This window comes from Dromiciops gliroides, chromosome 4 (genome assembly GCF_019393635.1).
Source record: "Dromiciops gliroides isolate mDroGli1 chromosome 4, mDroGli1.pri, whole genome shotgun sequence".
Classification (NCBI taxonomy): domain Eukaryota; kingdom Metazoa; phylum Chordata; class Mammalia; order Microbiotheria; family Microbiotheriidae; genus Dromiciops; species Dromiciops gliroides.
The window spans coordinates 87,508,557-87,525,182 of NC_057864.1; the positions used below are offsets into that span (position 1 = coordinate 87,508,557).

The 16,626-nt window shown below is 35.0% G+C and overlaps 1 pseudogene; it reads left to right on the forward strand.

Moving 5' to 3' along the window:
• Positions 1-405: 405 nt before the first annotated feature.
• LOC122754637 overlaps positions 406-16,626 on the forward strand; it is a 56,703-nt pseudogene continuing 40,482 nt past the window's right edge.

The following is a 16,626-nucleotide window of genomic DNA, read 5'->3' on the forward strand; positions in this document are numbered from 1 at the left end:
CTTGGGAAAATAAAATTCTAAATATAAAAGAAAAAAGAAATAAAAATATAAAATAACACCTAAAATTAAATTCTAGAGGGATATAAATAACAGGTTTGAGTGAAATAATTTTCTATCTCAAAATAATTTAAGAAGTTGAAAAGGAATTTCTTCCTTCCTTCCTTCCTTCCTTCCTTCCTTCCTTCCTTCCTTCCTTCCTTCCTTCCTTCCTTCCTTCCTTCCTTCCTTCCTTCCTTCCTTCCTTCCTTCCTTCCTTCCTTGTTTTCTTTCTTTTTCCAGGGCAATGAGTACTAAGTGTTAAGTGTCTGCTGCCAGATTTGAACTCAGGTTCTCTTGAATCCAGGACTAGTGCTTTATCCACTGTGCCACCTAGCTGCCCCCCCCCCAAATGAAATTCTTTTCACTATGGTGCTGGTCAATCCTGTAGCACATCACAGACAGAGCAGCACAGGTTGTGTCTCAGCACAAGCAGTAGGTCATGGAAGTGGCTGCATTGTCAGTAGTTTCATGTGCTCTCAGTCCACTGATTGTGGTGGTGGTGGTGCTGGTAGGAGAAATTCAGGGTTTGACGACTGGTTCAAAGATTTTAGAGGTCCCTTTCCTGACTCTGGGTTTAAGACCCTGTTGCATTGCCTTTACTTAAAATAATGTTGTAGTGTCAGGGCCAAAAGTAGTGAAAACACTTGCAGTCACAGTGGAACAAGAGACTTTATCATTCATGGGAAAATAAACACCATGATATCAATTCTAAGACAGAGCAGAGCACTAACAATTGTTACTACAGGAAATCAAAGGAACTGGTTAGAGTCCCTGGACCACAAATACTGCTAGCAGTGGTGACCAGAGAGGAACAAGGTCCCTTCTTGGCTAAAGACCAGTGCACAGGCCAGCAAAGTAGTGACCATACCACTCCTAACAACTTGGAAGCACTGAAAATCTACACTCACCCAAAGCTATCTCTGGAGACAACAGCACAAAAGGTTTGAAGCTTGGTACAGTGCTCACTTCACCCCAGAAGCAAAGCCCAATTTTAATGTAAAGTAGAAGCCAAGAATTAGGTTGTAATGAGCAAACAAAAACAAAGATGTTGTTTAGTCATTTTCATTCAAGTCCAAATCTCCATGTCCAAATCTGGGTTTTTCTGGGCAGAGATTCTAGAGTGGTTTGCCATTTCTGTCTTCACCTTATTTTACAGATGAGGAAACTGAGGCAAAAACTATGAAGTGAATTGTCCAGGGTCACACAGGTACTAAGTGTCTCAGGTTGGATTTGAACTCAGTAGGATGAATCTTCATGACTCTATACTCAGAACTCTATCCACTGTGTCACTTACCTTACTACTATAGTGACAGGGAAGATTAAGATATATGATGGGAAAAAGACAATGAAGTCAAAACAGTTATATGCAAAGCCTCAAAGTAAAGTGTAAATTGGTCACATTTCCTAAAAGAATTCCTGTAAGTACTCAAAAAGGATTTTAAAAATCAAACAATAGGTGGACAGGAAAAATAGGAAAATAAATGTGAATGATGCAAGAAAACTATGAAAAGAGGGTCTATAGCTTGGTAAAGAAAAGACAAAAAAATACTGAAAAAAATATTTTAAAAAAGATAATTAACCAAATGGTAAAAGAGATACAAAAATTCATCAAAGAGAAGAACACATGAAAAGAAGAACAGGCCAAATGAACAAAAAAGTGCAAACACAGTGAAGAAAATAATTTTTTACAATTACATCTAGGCAAGTAGAAGCTAATGATTCTGTGAGACATCAAAAAACAATAAAACAAAATCAAAAGGATCAAAAATAGGAGAAAATGTGAAATATCTCACTGTAAAAGCATGAAATTATGGGAATTAGAATAGATGATATGATGATATATTAGAAAATCAACTAACATATTGTTTGAAATGACTAACATTTCCCTGCCTCCTGCCCCATACATACACAAATATCACCAATAAAGTCCAGAAACAAGAGATACAAAGAAAAATTCCATTTCAAATAATTTCAGATAATATAAGATATTTGGGGGGTTACCTGCTAAGATAAACCCAGGAACTATATGAACACAGTTACAAAATATTATTTTCATATAAATAAAGTCTGATCTAAATAATTTGATAAACATTAATTGCTTATGTGTAGGCTGACACAATATAATAAAAACAACAGTCCTAACTAAATTGATATATTTATTCAGTGACATACCAATCGAATTGGCAAAAGACAAACAAAAAATACCTTATAGAACTAGAAAAAAATATCTAACAAAACAAAAGGTCAAGAATATCAAGGGAATCAGTGAAAACATGTGAAGGAAGGTATCTTAGGAGTACCTGATCTCAAACTGAAATGTGAAAAGGTAATCATTAAAACAAATATATTACCAAATAGGAAATAGTGTGCTGGATCACCAGAGTAGTTTAAGTGTACAATACACAGCAGTAAATGACCATAGTAACCTAAAGTTTGACAAATGCAAAGATCCAAGATTTTGGGAGAACAAATAACTATTTGACAAACATTGTTAGAGAAAGTAGAAAGCAGTTTGGCAGAAACTAAGTATGAACTATCATCTCACAGGCTATATCCAGATAAGGTTAAAATGGGTACATGATTTAGATAGAAATAGTTATATCACAAGTAAATTAGGAGAGCATTGAGTGAAGCCAAAATGGCAGAGACAAGCCAAGAAGTTGCCTGAGCTCTCCTGAGTTTCCCTCAGAAACAACATTAAATTAACCTTCTAAATGGATTCTGGAGCTATAGAACCTACAAAAAGACAGAGAGACACAATCTTCCAACTTGAGATAATTTACACGACTTCAGGAAAGGTCTAACTTGGACAAAAGGGGAGTGCAGCACAGCTCAGCTCAGTGTAGCATGGAGGGGGTCTGGGCAAGTGGGCAAGAGGCTCTTGGCCACAGCACAGATCAGCTGATGAGGTCCCTTTGTTCTGCCTCAGCAGCCTGGTGGAAGATCAGGCCAGTTGTGAGACACCACATGGTTTTATGGCCCTTTGAATACAGTTCAAAATTGTTATCCAGGGGGCAGCTAGGTGGCACAGTGGATAAGGCACCTGCCCTGGATTCAGGAGGACCTGAGTTCAAATCCAGCCTCAAACACTTGACGCTTACTATCTGTGTGACCCTGGGTAAGTCACTTTGATATGGGAAAATACAGGGGATGAAACTGAGGCTCAAGCTCAGACCCCACAAATGAAAGTAGAACATACAGTTTGTTCCCCTGAAGTCTGTGGTTTAATACCAACTTCCTGACAAATGCCTCTGTTTACTGAAATATGCCTTCCTGTCTGCCAAGTAGCTCACCACAATGTACCTGTGAAAACCTGCATGCATTTCCACGCCTAAGAGATATAAAAACTGCAACTTGGACACTTGGTGGCAGCCTGGAGTATCAGAGGTGACTCTGCTTTTGGCCAGCGCGTCAATAAACTGCTATTCCTTATTCCTGAGTGCCATTTGGGTTTCTCCATCGGAATTCCCCCCAACAACTTAACCCTCATCGACCCGCAAAAAACCAAAACAAAACAAAACAAAAACAAAAAATTGTTAACCAGGATGGTTGAATCAGTGTACAACTTCATCAACAATGAATTAGTGTTTTTGTGCAGCAGTTTTCAAAAGTAATTCTTGGGACCTATAAGTATTCAGTTCTTACAATTTGGTATAATCTCAGAGAGGTGTGTTTACTACTCTCCTCTACTGTGTACTTGTCTATGAGTGACCTAAAGCATTCTTTTCCACCCTATTACTGTAACCATAGTCCCTGCCCCCTGGAGCTTCAAGCACTGGTGTGCTAGTGCTCTTCCTTGCCCTGGTACTGAGACTGAAAACTGCCACTCACCTCCATGTATAGGCAATGCAACAGAATCCTACTCCTGGTGCCAGTAAATGGACCCCCATAATTTTTTTCTGACCAGTTGTCCAACCCCCTTAGTGTCTGTGGCTTCAGAGGTCCAGAAATCACCGCTGTACCACAGATTCTGTTGCCTCCAAGGCCTGCTCCTAGCTTGCTGGGCCCAGTCTGTGCTTTCATGGTCTGCCCTGGACTGTATTCCACTCTTGCCTTTGTGCAACAGACCTTTCCTCGTGACCTTCTAACTGGTCTTAGGCTGGAAATTTTTTTCACCACATTTTTTGTGGCTTTGGCTGCTCTAGAATTATTGTCATTTTGTAAAGGTATTTTCAGGCGTTTGAGAGAGAGTTCAGGTGAATTTCCGCCTTTTCTTTGCTATCTTGGCTTTGTCCCCTAAGTCTTGGAGATATTGAAGGAAAAGGCAAAAGAAACGAGAGGTCAGATTGGATGGAAAGTGGGGGAAAAACAAATTAAATAATGTGATGGATTTTGAATGACAAATAATAGACCATATAGGAACTTCAACTTATTGAACAGGGATATTAGATGTTTATAGAATCATATATCTAGATCTGTAAAAGACTCCATGGGTCATTAGCCTTTGACCTAGTCATATGAAGGATGTCGGGGGGGGGGGGAAGGGGAGGGAGGGAGAAGTATTATAATAACTCCATCAATGATGAGGGCTTGAACTCAGGATAATACCTGTGTCACTAAAGAATACTGAACTTGGAATCAGAAAAACCTAGCTTAAAATTTTGCCATAGACAATTTCCAACTATGTTTTCCTCATTGATTCACTTGAATTCTCAACCTCAAAGGGTGTTATAAAGATCAATAGAGACAATATATGTAAATTGCTTTGTAAAAATTAGCTATTATTATTGTTACCATTATTATATCCTTTTTCTAACTACATCTTTTGTATTTTTAATATTATTCAGTGGTACTTAAGGGCTTCTGTTTACCAAAGTGTTTGTTTAGTAACCTCATACAAAATATGATAAAATTAATATTTAATCAAAGGAAGTCAATGCCCTCCACCTCTTTTTTACAGAACCCAGGGAAAATGCAGCCCTTGAGGCTAATGAGATCATTTATGATTGATGCCATTTCTGAATAAACTTGCTAGACTTGTTCACTTTTCCTGTTCCTTTAAGATTAATTACACATGAGTACTTCAGTATGAAAGAGTGATTTTGTATAAAGCTAATTAACAGAGGAAATTGTGAAACACAAACTATATTTTTATTGCTTTTTGGTTGCTTATTTTTTTAAGGGGGGCAGGATATGAAAACTAAAATGCTATTGTGAATTTAGAATAATAAAAGTATCTACTTCCTATAGAATATTAGCAAAATATATCAATATATTTCTCTGAAGATTAATTATTTGGGAGCTGTATGGATGAATATTTTCCAAACCCCTTCCTCACTTTCCTATTGTCATTTACTTCCTTCTACATTCCTATTAAGCTCTATTATAAAGTTATACATGCTAATTATTAATTGATAATAAAGACAATTCAAAGATGAAGCTAAGTACTTAAAACTAATTTGGCTATTTTTTCCCCAAGGATATTCATATACACACCTACTCACCAATGAATACTGCCAGCTTAAGTAGGTACTCCATCATTGTCATATGAACTACAAGCCACAAAAAGTTCCTGGCATTTTCAAAGCCAGAGACCTCACTTTGTAAAAGAAAACTATCAATCTGACTGTCACCAGAAGACATACTATTATTAGCAGAAATATTGAGTTGCCATTAAAGGGGGAAACAATATTTTTTTGAGGTTACTACATTACTCTGGCCTTTAATTTGCATTTAGTAATATTAAATGTATACTTTTGTTTTTATTTTATTTTATCTTTTTGTTTTATTTGTTTGGCCTTTATGTGCAAGTTCTTGCCTTCAAGGATCTCTTGGTATAGACACTTTATAAAGTGATACATGCAGATTGGTAATCCATTTGTTAGAGGCACCTGGTGGCACAGTGGATAAAGTGTTGAATCCAGAATCAGGAAGATGAGTTCCAACCTGACCTCTGCCATTGACTAGTTTTGTGTCCTGGGCAAAGTCAAAACCCTCTCAGATTCAGTTTCCTCATCTGTAAAAATTGGGGATAATAACAGCACCTATGTTACAGTGTTGTTGTGAGGACAACATATTTATTGTGAGATAATATCTATTTTTTAAAATGCTTAGCACAGTGCCTGGAGAAAAGTAGGTACTATGTAAATACTTATTCTCTTCCCATCTGTTTTAGTTTTAGAGAACTGCCTGGAAAGCTGAGGTTAAGTTACTTGGTCAGGGTCACACAACCAATACTTGTCAGAGGGAAAAAACAGGAACCCAGGTCTTCTTGATTCTCTTAATTTATTTAATTAGTAATTGAATTTATAGCTTTAATTAATGATGATTGTATTTGATTTATTAATATTATATAATAATACTAACCAGAAGTATTAGCATTTTAGAAATATTAATGAAGTCCATGTCAGATAATGAAGAAACATTATTGTAATTTTTCAAAAGGGCATGGCAGAAAGAGTAATTGGCTCTTGGTCATATATTAAATCAATGTCAGAGATAATAAACATTCACTGACCATTTCAGGCTCTAACAGTATTCTTTCCCTTTATCATTAAAAAATGATGATTGCATAAATATTTATTAGTGTATAATTAGGGTATAGAACTGGAGGTTTGGTAATTAATTAAAACTAAGAGTAGTTAAAGAATAATTAGAGTCTTAAGATGGATTATACTTCAAATTTTGAAGAAATCTTAGAAAATAATTACTTTTAAGAGAACTGGAAAATATTAATATAAAATTAACTTATTAATTAAATAGATGTTTGATTTTAAACATAATATTAGCAATATACTTGATTTTTTCTAATTATTGTAAAATATGTCATGACAGATGTGATTATATGAGATCACAGTTACATGAGCTCCTATTGGTGATTCTATTATTTCGAAAGTTGTTCAATAGGGAAATATTTCTGAAATTATGGTGAATTTCCTAGACTCTTATGACTGATTCTTGAAAGTATCTTAGCTAGGAAGGGTGGCACATACCTGTTATAGAATGTTATAGATAGATAGATAGATAGATAGATGATAGATAGATAGATAGATAGATAGATAGATAGATAGATAGATAGATAGATAGATAGATATAGTCCTTGTTACTGAAGGTCATGGATGACTTTATTTCTGGAATTCTGAACAACAGTAGGGATAAAGCCAAGTAGACATTCACACTGAGTCCAGCAGCAAGATGGTTCCCCCACTACCACTCCCGGGAAAGCTGGCTAACCTGGGGCAAAGAAGCACAGGTTAGAAATGGAATACAATATCTATCTCTTGCTTTATATCTCTATCTATCCCTATCTCTATCTATATAGATATAAAGATATATAATAGACACAAGCATATGATGTGTGCCATGACCTTTTGAAGAATAGCAATAATTTCTCTCAGTATGTATATAAATACATATGCACACACACAAGTGCATATACACACATAATTTCAAAATGATCTCTTTAAGAAGCAATCTTTGGAATATGATAGAATCTCCAATGTGAGCCTGTTATTTGAAATTCACCTCTCAGATTTCACATAATTCCATCAGTCAGAACATTTTTTATTACAAGAAAAACTCTTTCAACTATAGAGCTCCATTTACCTTCCCAAAAAAGCATTTTATGCCAATGATATGTTTAAAAATCAAACCTCTGTTTAATTAATAATTTAATTAATTTTAATTTTCTATTAAGTTAAAGTTGCTTAATTACTGTGACTTAAAATAACTAAGTTAAATTTAATTAGTTAAATGTAATTAAACTTTTATAAATATATTTATGCATATACCTATTTGAATATGTATGTATTATATTCACATAATGTATATGCATAATAAATATTCATTATCTCTCTCTATTTGTCTATTGATTACAATATGGCAGCTAACTATATATGTATAAATATATATACATATGTGTGCATGTTTTTATACACACTTTAGCTGCTATATCGTGGCATCATGGTATCCCATTGAACTTGTATTTTTAGATATGTGGTACTATGGGCTTTATAGCTTGTAGTACATAAAAAGCTAGCACTCTTCATTTTTGGAGTACTATGTATGAGTGAGGTTGAAAGTTTATATGAAGTATAATTCCTGCTCTTTTGGAACTTGTAATCTACTTAGAGAATATGTTATATACACAAATAAATTCAATAGAAAATATGAATGCTAAAAAGAGGGACAAGGACATGTTCAGAATTAGTATATTTAAAACTTGAAGGGACCTTAATGATAAAATTATACAATATTATTTGAAAGATGAGTAAACTCTTGATGAGGTACAAGGTTAAGTGACTTTGCACAGGTTCATAGACAGAGTAATAACTAGCAATATTTTCACCTTGGGGAAGAGAGAGAGTGATGTTCACATGGGGCAATGCCTGGGTGGAAGGAAGCACAGTCTTGTCATGACTGAAAATATTTTATCTTGATGAAAACAAGTCCACCACCATAAAAGGAAGTGGTATTGGGCAGGGGAGAAAGGATTTAATGGAAGAGGATAGTCAGTAGACGCAGACAACACCAGGATCAGGGCAAAGACAGAAAACACTGATAAGAAAGTAATCTTAGCACACCCTAAATTCCTCTGGGACAAAGCTCTTCCTGGTTAAAGCTTCTGGTCATTTAGGCATTTAACAACATTCAGCAAAAAATGGGATTTAAACTTAAATCCCCTGAGTCTGAATCTAATGCTCAGTCTTCTACATCACACTTGGCTGTGTCCTCTATTCTCTTAATTCCTGTAAACTGACCTGGCACTTAAATCTTTGTGCTAAATCTTTCAACTACTGTCTTACCAATAGGTGGTAGTGATATGTTTTCAACTGTGGCTTAAAGGAGCAACATTAAAGGGGAAAAGGTCCACAAAAAGTTGGCTATGTGGGCCAGATATAATCTTTATCTGCCTAGTTATTTTCTAATGTTACCCTATGCACAAACAAATAGATCCTGTGAGTAGAAGCCTACTTGTCCTTGTTGGGGCAGCTAGGTGGTTCAGTGGATAAAGCACTAACCCTGGAGTCATGAAGACCTGAGTTCAAATCTCACCTCAGATGCTTACAAGCTATGTGACCCTGGGTCAGTCACTTAACCCCAATTGCCTTAAAAATTCAGAGCCATCTCCAGTTATCCTGATATATATATATATATATATATATATATATATATATATATATATATATATATATATAGCCAGGGGACCCACATAGCTCTGGAGGATAGAGGGAGATTGGTGACTTTGCACAGCCCTCCCTCACTTAACTCCAATTCATTGCAAGTTATGACATCTGTCATGATCCTCTTCAATAATGAAGGACAAACAAACAAGCATATTTGTTAGGGGCTAGGTTAGTCTATAGTTTATTGATAATACTTTTTTTTTTCAGTATAGTAGAAAAAATGGTTGTTGATTGACAGTTCCAGTTTTCCCCTAACTAAGAGTGGCTTTCATAACCTTGGCCACAATTTTGATATTCTAAAATACAATTTGATAAACTCTACTAGCAGACTCTGTTTAAATTTTGGTAAATATATTAGAGCTTTCCCCCCCACCTGACAGTAAAGGACAGTAAAATATGATTAATTGCCTATTTGTGACATCAATTAATGAACATTTTCCCTGCCCAAATGTAAATCTCAGAACACGACCTTGAAACATTCATACCTACATAAAAGAGCCACTCAGTCAATTTAAGTTTTCCTGAAAACATCTAAAGTGTGTTTGATATTTTTCCCTCAGTCAACAATAAAACACTTAATATTTTGTCATGAGAATTGAATGCCAAAATTGGCCTCCTTTACAGTGCTCATTTTTTAAAGCCCCATAAGAAATGGAGAATCAAATGACAGCAAGAGAGATTGCTCACCACAATTTAAAATATATAATGCTACTTGCTGACAAAAAGGAACAACTCACAACTTTTTCAGTTTCCTTGGGAAATGTTTGTGATTGAGTACTGCACATTTCAGCAATACTCACATTTGTTGACTTAATGGTAGCATAGGGAGGTATAGTGGGGGCTAGCCTGCCACAGGGAAAGAATATCAAATTTTGAGTGATATTGCTGCTCCATTCTGGGGTTCTGCTTGTCCTGGCAATGTAATATCAGAAAAATCATTCAAAGTGGGTCTCCAATTTCTCGTCTATAAAATCTGAATAATGTTACTTATAATGTCATCTCTGTAGGGCTTTTGTAAATATGAGATAATGTATGTGAAACATTTTATAATTGAAATGTATTGTGCAATTTTAAAGGATTATTTGTTTTTTGGTTTTGGTTTGTTTTTTTCCTGCCCAAACACAAAAGTATAATCTTTGGCAAGCTACCATGATCCCTTTAAATATGAAACATTTATCTTCTTTCCTTTTCTTCAACCTACTCTTTTCTCCCAATTTTGATTGGTCATCCCCCATGAATGGAATGCTGTCCCTCTACCTCTGCCTCATAGTATCCCTAGTTTCTCTTAAATCTTATGTTCTATAGAAGGTTTTTCACTTATTCATTCTTTCATTCACTTATCTATCAATTTATATATTTGTTTGTTTTATTCATTTATTCATTTATTTATTTTGTGGGGGGATGAGGGTTTAGTGATTTACCCAGGGTCACACAGCTAGTAAGTGTCAAGTGTCTGAGGCCGGATTTAAACTCAGGTCCTCCTGAATCCAGGGCCAGTGCTTTATCGATTGTGCCACCTAGCTGTCCCTGGAAAGCCTTTTTTTGATCCCAACAACCCAAACACCCTGCTAGTGGCTTCCCTCTGAGATTATTCCCCATCTACTCTATATACATCATGTTTGTACCTATACCCTTAGTATTTGGTATGTGTTGTGTTTCCCAATTCAATAATCACAAAGGCTGAAATGATTCTGGTGAATAATAACAAGAATGATTACAAAATGTGTAATGCCAAATCACTTTAACTAAAGTACAATGTAATTTGAAAGTGGTGGTTTTTTTTTGGTTTTGTTTTGTTTTTTTGTTTTTTTTGTTTTTTTCCCATCCTGAAGGGGAAATGTGACATGTAAAATCTAAGGAGTAGAAAAAGGAAGGAAGGGTTAGGCACTGGCTTCAGTGATAAGATGAAAATAATTTGACCAGAAAGTTTTGTCATCATGACGCTACACAGCTATGGACATTTCCTCCCTAATTTCATACAAGTAAATGAGGGTAAATGAGATAACATATGTGAAAGAAAGAGAAGGGGAAAGGAATAATTTCTTTCTTTCTTTCTTTCTTTCTTTCTTTCTTTCTTTCTTTCTTTCTTTCTTTCTTTCTTTCTTTCTTTCTTTCTTTCTTTCTTTCCTTCTTTCTTTCCTTCTTTCTTTCCTTCTTTCTTTCTTTCTTTCTTTCCTTCTTGTCCTTCTTCTTTCTTTCTTTCTTTCTTTCTTTCTTTCTTTCTTTCTTTCTTTCTTTCTTTCTTTCTTTCTTTCCTTCCTTCCTTCTTTCTTTCTTTCTTTCTTTCCTTCCTTCTTTCTTTCTTTCTTTCTTTCTTTCTTTCTTTCTTTCTTTCTTTCTTTCCTTCCTTCTTTCTTTCTTTCTTTCTTTCTTTCTTTCTTTCTTTCTTTCTTTCTTTCTTTCTTTCCTTCTTTCTTTCTTTCTTTCTTTCTTTCTTTCTTTCTTTCTTTCTTTCTTTCTTTCTTTCTTTCTTTCCTTCTTTCCTTCTTTCCTTCTTCTTTCTTTCTTTCTTTCTTTCTTTCTTTCTTTCTTTCTTTCTTTCTTTCTTTCTTTCTTTCTTTCTTTCTTTCTTTCTTTCTTTCTTTCTTTCTTTCTTTCTTTCTTTCTTATTTTCCCCAAGTTACATGTTTAAGAAATTTTCACATCAATTTTTAAAACTTTGTGTTTTAAATTCTCTTCTTCCCTCCCTCCCCATTCCACCCTGTAAGAACTCATGCAATTCCATATAAGTTGTGCAGGAATCATTTATTTGTAAAGTAATTTGCAAATTATAAAGTTTTGCATAAATCAAATATAAATATATACCTATAACTATATTTATACCTGTATATATATATATACATACCTATACATGTACATATATGTGTATATGCATATGCATGTATATATGTGTATGTGGGTATATGTGGGCACGTATATACATATGCATGTGCGCACACGCACACACACACACACACACACACACATATAATCTTTAACCAAAAGGCATAGGCATTAGTACATGCCGAGGATCCCTCTACCCACAACATTAAAATATAAACCCCTTTTAAAAAGGCATGAGGATCATGTCAAATGAGTATTGAATGAAATAAGTGAGGCAAAAAGACTTATTTGCCAGAGATAAATTGATGGTATGTAGTATGTTGTATTAGAAAGCGACTTGAACTTTAAATTATAGGATCTGGATTTTATTTCAAGCTGTCGTCTACTAATTGTGTCACATTAAGCAAGTCATTTCTCCTCAAGTATGCCTAAATTTCCTTATACAAAGGATGACTAGATGGTTGATAAGTTGACTTCCAGTTCTAAACCTAATTATCTTAGACTTCTACTTGATCCCATTGGTTATATCTATGAATAGTTTGGCAATGGTGAAAGAACGGCAAATTTATTAAGCGTTGACATGGTTAAAATATAAAATCTCCTGGCATTCAAAGCCATTTATAATTTGCCCTTCCTCCCCATACACATTTCTTCCAATCTCTTTAAACCTTATTCCCCTCCACAAACCCTATGATCTAGTAACATTAGCCTTCTTGCTGTTTCTCAAACAAAGCACTCCATTTCAGGCTCTGGACATTTTTACTGCCTGTCCCTATGTTTAAAATGCTCTCACTCATCTCTATCTTCTGGTTTCTCTGGCTTTCTTCAAGTTTCATTTAATAACTCATTTTCTACAGGAAGGCCTTTATGGTTACCTTTATTTCTATTGCCTTCTCTCTGTTGTATAGTTCCAACTCATGCTGTATATAGCTTGTTTTACAACTTTATTTACATGTTGTCTCCCCCCATAGAGTGTGAGCTCCTTGAGAGAAGAGAATGTTTTTGCCTTCCTTTTTTTCACAGACATTTAGCACATTTTATGGCATATGTTGTTGTTCAGTTGTTTCAGTCATGTCTGATTCTCTGTGACCCCAATTGGAGTTTGTTTTTTGGCAAAGATACTAGATTTCTTCACCATTTTCTTCGCCAGATCATTTTATAGATGAGAAACCAAAACAAACAGAGTTAAGTGGCTTATGCTACTAAGTGTCTCAGGCCAGATTTGAATTCAGGAAGATAAGTATTCCTGACTTGAGGAGGGGCATTCTTTCCATTGTGCCAACTAGTTGCCTCTTTCTGTCATATATTAGGGGCATAATAAGTGTTTATTGAGTGACTGACAATCAAGAATAATCCTTCTCTTTGGCTTTCTTCCACACTGCTTCACTTCTCCACTATTACTATTTTCTATTTCTGGCCACAATCATCATGGATCTTTCTCTCTCTCTCTCTCTCTCTCTCTCTCTCTCTCTCTCTCTCTCTCTCTCTCTCTCTCTCTCTCTCTCTCTCTCCCCCTCTCTCTCTCTGTCTCTCACTGTTGCCATTTTCAGCTCTTCTCTGTTTGGTTATGTTGCCATTCTGTCTTAGAAAATTGTTCCAGAACTTGAACAGTTGCATATTAAAGGAATTACACAAGAATCCTAGATGACTTTACAGTTCCTTTACCTTCTAAGGCCCCCACTATTTAGAATATTTAGTTTTTTTTTACCTTGATCATATTCCTATGAAAAAAGGTTTCTTCGGGTAGTTGTGGGAACTTTCTGTTTGCCCTATTCTATCTCCCCTTGCTAGACACATTGATATGAATCCTGGTCTTCCTTGACCTGATATTTGAATGATATAAACTCTGATCAGCCAGTACATTTCATGTACTCTTCTGTTTTTTATGGTTTTGGGGGTTTTTGTGGGGCAATGAGCATTAAGTGACTTTCCCAGGGTCACACAGCTAGTAAGTGTCAAGTATCTTAGGTCAGATTTGAACTCAGGTCCCTTTTCTACCTTTTAGCTTATTTACTGAAGGTCACTATTTGAACCCAAGTGCTGTGACTCCAGGTCCAAGTCTCTATTTACTATGCTATGCTGCCCCTCTCTTCCATCCCAAGATGAATGTGGAAGCCAGGAATGAAGACGGGGTGTGAGATAGTTTAAAGTCAGTATGCAGATTACGCAGAGACATCTCTCTGTCTCTGTCTCTCTGTCTCTCTCTCTCTCTCTCTGCCTCTCTGACTCTCTATCCCTTTGTCTCTCTCTCTCTCACATACATACACTTACTCATGCCCGTTCACACAGAGTTAATCATACATATATGTACTGAACTGAAAAAGAAGTCTTGGTCTGGGGTAGTGGAAACTAACAAGAAATCTGATCTAATAAATTATCCCTTTTCTCTCCTTCCTCTTTTTGGGGGTAAAAATCCATTGAGCATCCAATGAATGCTGTATTCTCGGTCCAGGGAATAGTCAAAACTTACATTTTGATTGCATTTTAAAGTTAATATATTTTTTCACAAAAAAAAAATTATAAGATACAGAATTCAGGTATTATTATTCCCATCTTACACATGAAGGAAGCAAAGTTTAGCAAGGTTAAGTAATGTGCCCATTATCTTTTAACCAGTAAGTATTTGAGGTGGGATTTGAACCAGTTTCCTGATTCTAAATTAAACAATCTTTATTTATTCTACTATGCTGATTCTCTGGCTCTACTAAGATTGTATCTGGAAATGAAAAAAGTTAAGATAATTAATTCTCAATTTAAGTAAGAAGTCAGAAGAACACATAGACATTTAAGAGCTGGAAGGAACTTAAACATCTATTCTGGACCTTGCATTTCATATATGGGAATAACTCTGGCTGAGAGTCTAACTTTCTAATGTTAAATGGTTTGTTCAATAACTTGGACTAAAACCCAGGTTTCTTGACTGCCATTCTTCTTGTTCTTATTATTTCTCCTCCTCCTTCTCCTCCTCCTTCTCCTCCTCCTCCTCCTCTTCCTTGTCCTCCTCCTCTTCCTCCTCCTCCTCCTCCTTCTCCTCTTCTTCTTCCTCTTCCTGCCAGTGAAATCATTTTTATATAATATTGAGTCACAATATATGAGTTAGGAAGCACTGGTTTATACAGCAATTCCTAGAAGAAAACTCAAAGATTGAGTTTAAACATCTGAAATTGTGTAGACCACATTCATATGATAGCCACAAAGATGAGTTTTGTTTTATCCTCCCAGAAAAAGAAATACTCCTTTAATAGTGTTAAAATTATATAATGGATGGACAAGAAAATTTAAGATCCTTGATTTTTCAAATTATATTTTGATGGTAAAACTATAATCATTCTTTTTTTTTTTTTTTTTTGGTGAGGCAATTGGGGTTAAGTGACTTGCCCAGGGTCACACAGCTAGTAAGTGTCAAGGGTCTGAGTGAGACCGAATTTGAACTCAGGTCCTCCTGAATCCAGGGCCAGTGCTCTATCCACTGTGCTACCTAGCTGCACCGTCATTCTTTTTAAAAAAAACACATATTGTTATAACGTCAGAAAAGAAAATATTATAACTGATGTGAGAGAACTATTAAAAGAAAAAAATGAAGTGATACTAAAATAATAATTAACCAATGGCTTTTGGGGGTGGTAAAGGGATATTATCTATCTATGACATTGATCAATGCCAAAAAATAACATCAGGTCTCTTATATCACCCTTGCTCTCCTTTATTACATTTTTTCTTTATTTAGGAAAGCATTTTGTTATTAATACTGCAAGCAGTTTTCAAAATATAAATAAAATTTTAGTGATTGAGTAAAGAAATTAGCTGCAATTTCAGGGCCTGGTTTACTGAAAAGTTAGGTACTAACAAATTTGCCTAAATTAACAAACAGAGATTACTATAGGCACACTATTACCTATGTTTTCTTAAAATACATACATACATATATATATATATATATATATACACACACACACACAATATCTGTACATTACTTATTATGAAAAATCAATTGGTATCAACTTTTCATAGTTTCAAAAGAAAAAGAAAAAATAAAGAAGACAAAAGCTACACCCTAAGTACAGAAATAAATTTCAGTTTTAACTGTTGAGGTGCTGTCTGCTTTTGGCAGAATTTAAGAATTGTTTAGAAGATGAGAAGTGATACAGGGCTAAAAGTGGTCCAGTATCTTGCTTTCAAGAAGGGGAAGAATTTGGGTTCATCATATAAAGATCAATCAGATTTACTTTAAGTTTTCACAAGATGCTTAAGCATATGAGTTAAAGAATAGTTTCTGATAGAAAGCTAATGAAATTTTAAAGAGTAAATTAAGCTTCCTTCACATTAAATGTAATCTTCTTATCATTGGCTAATTACTATAGACTCCTGGATCCTTTTTGTCTATTGACTTTTGTCATCCAACATGTCGCTTCTCCAACCAGCTTCATCTTCAATATGTTAGGGATCTGTGATTATATTAGAGAATCTGCCATATTTATGGGCTAATGGTCCCTGAATTTCTTTAAAACTTGGAGATTTAAATATTGATTCTGTTTATGAGCCCAATAGTGTATAGCACATTAGTAAAACATAAGATTTTTTTTCTGCTTTGGAGGAATTTATAGTCTAGTTATAGAACTCTATAACATATTCAAATATA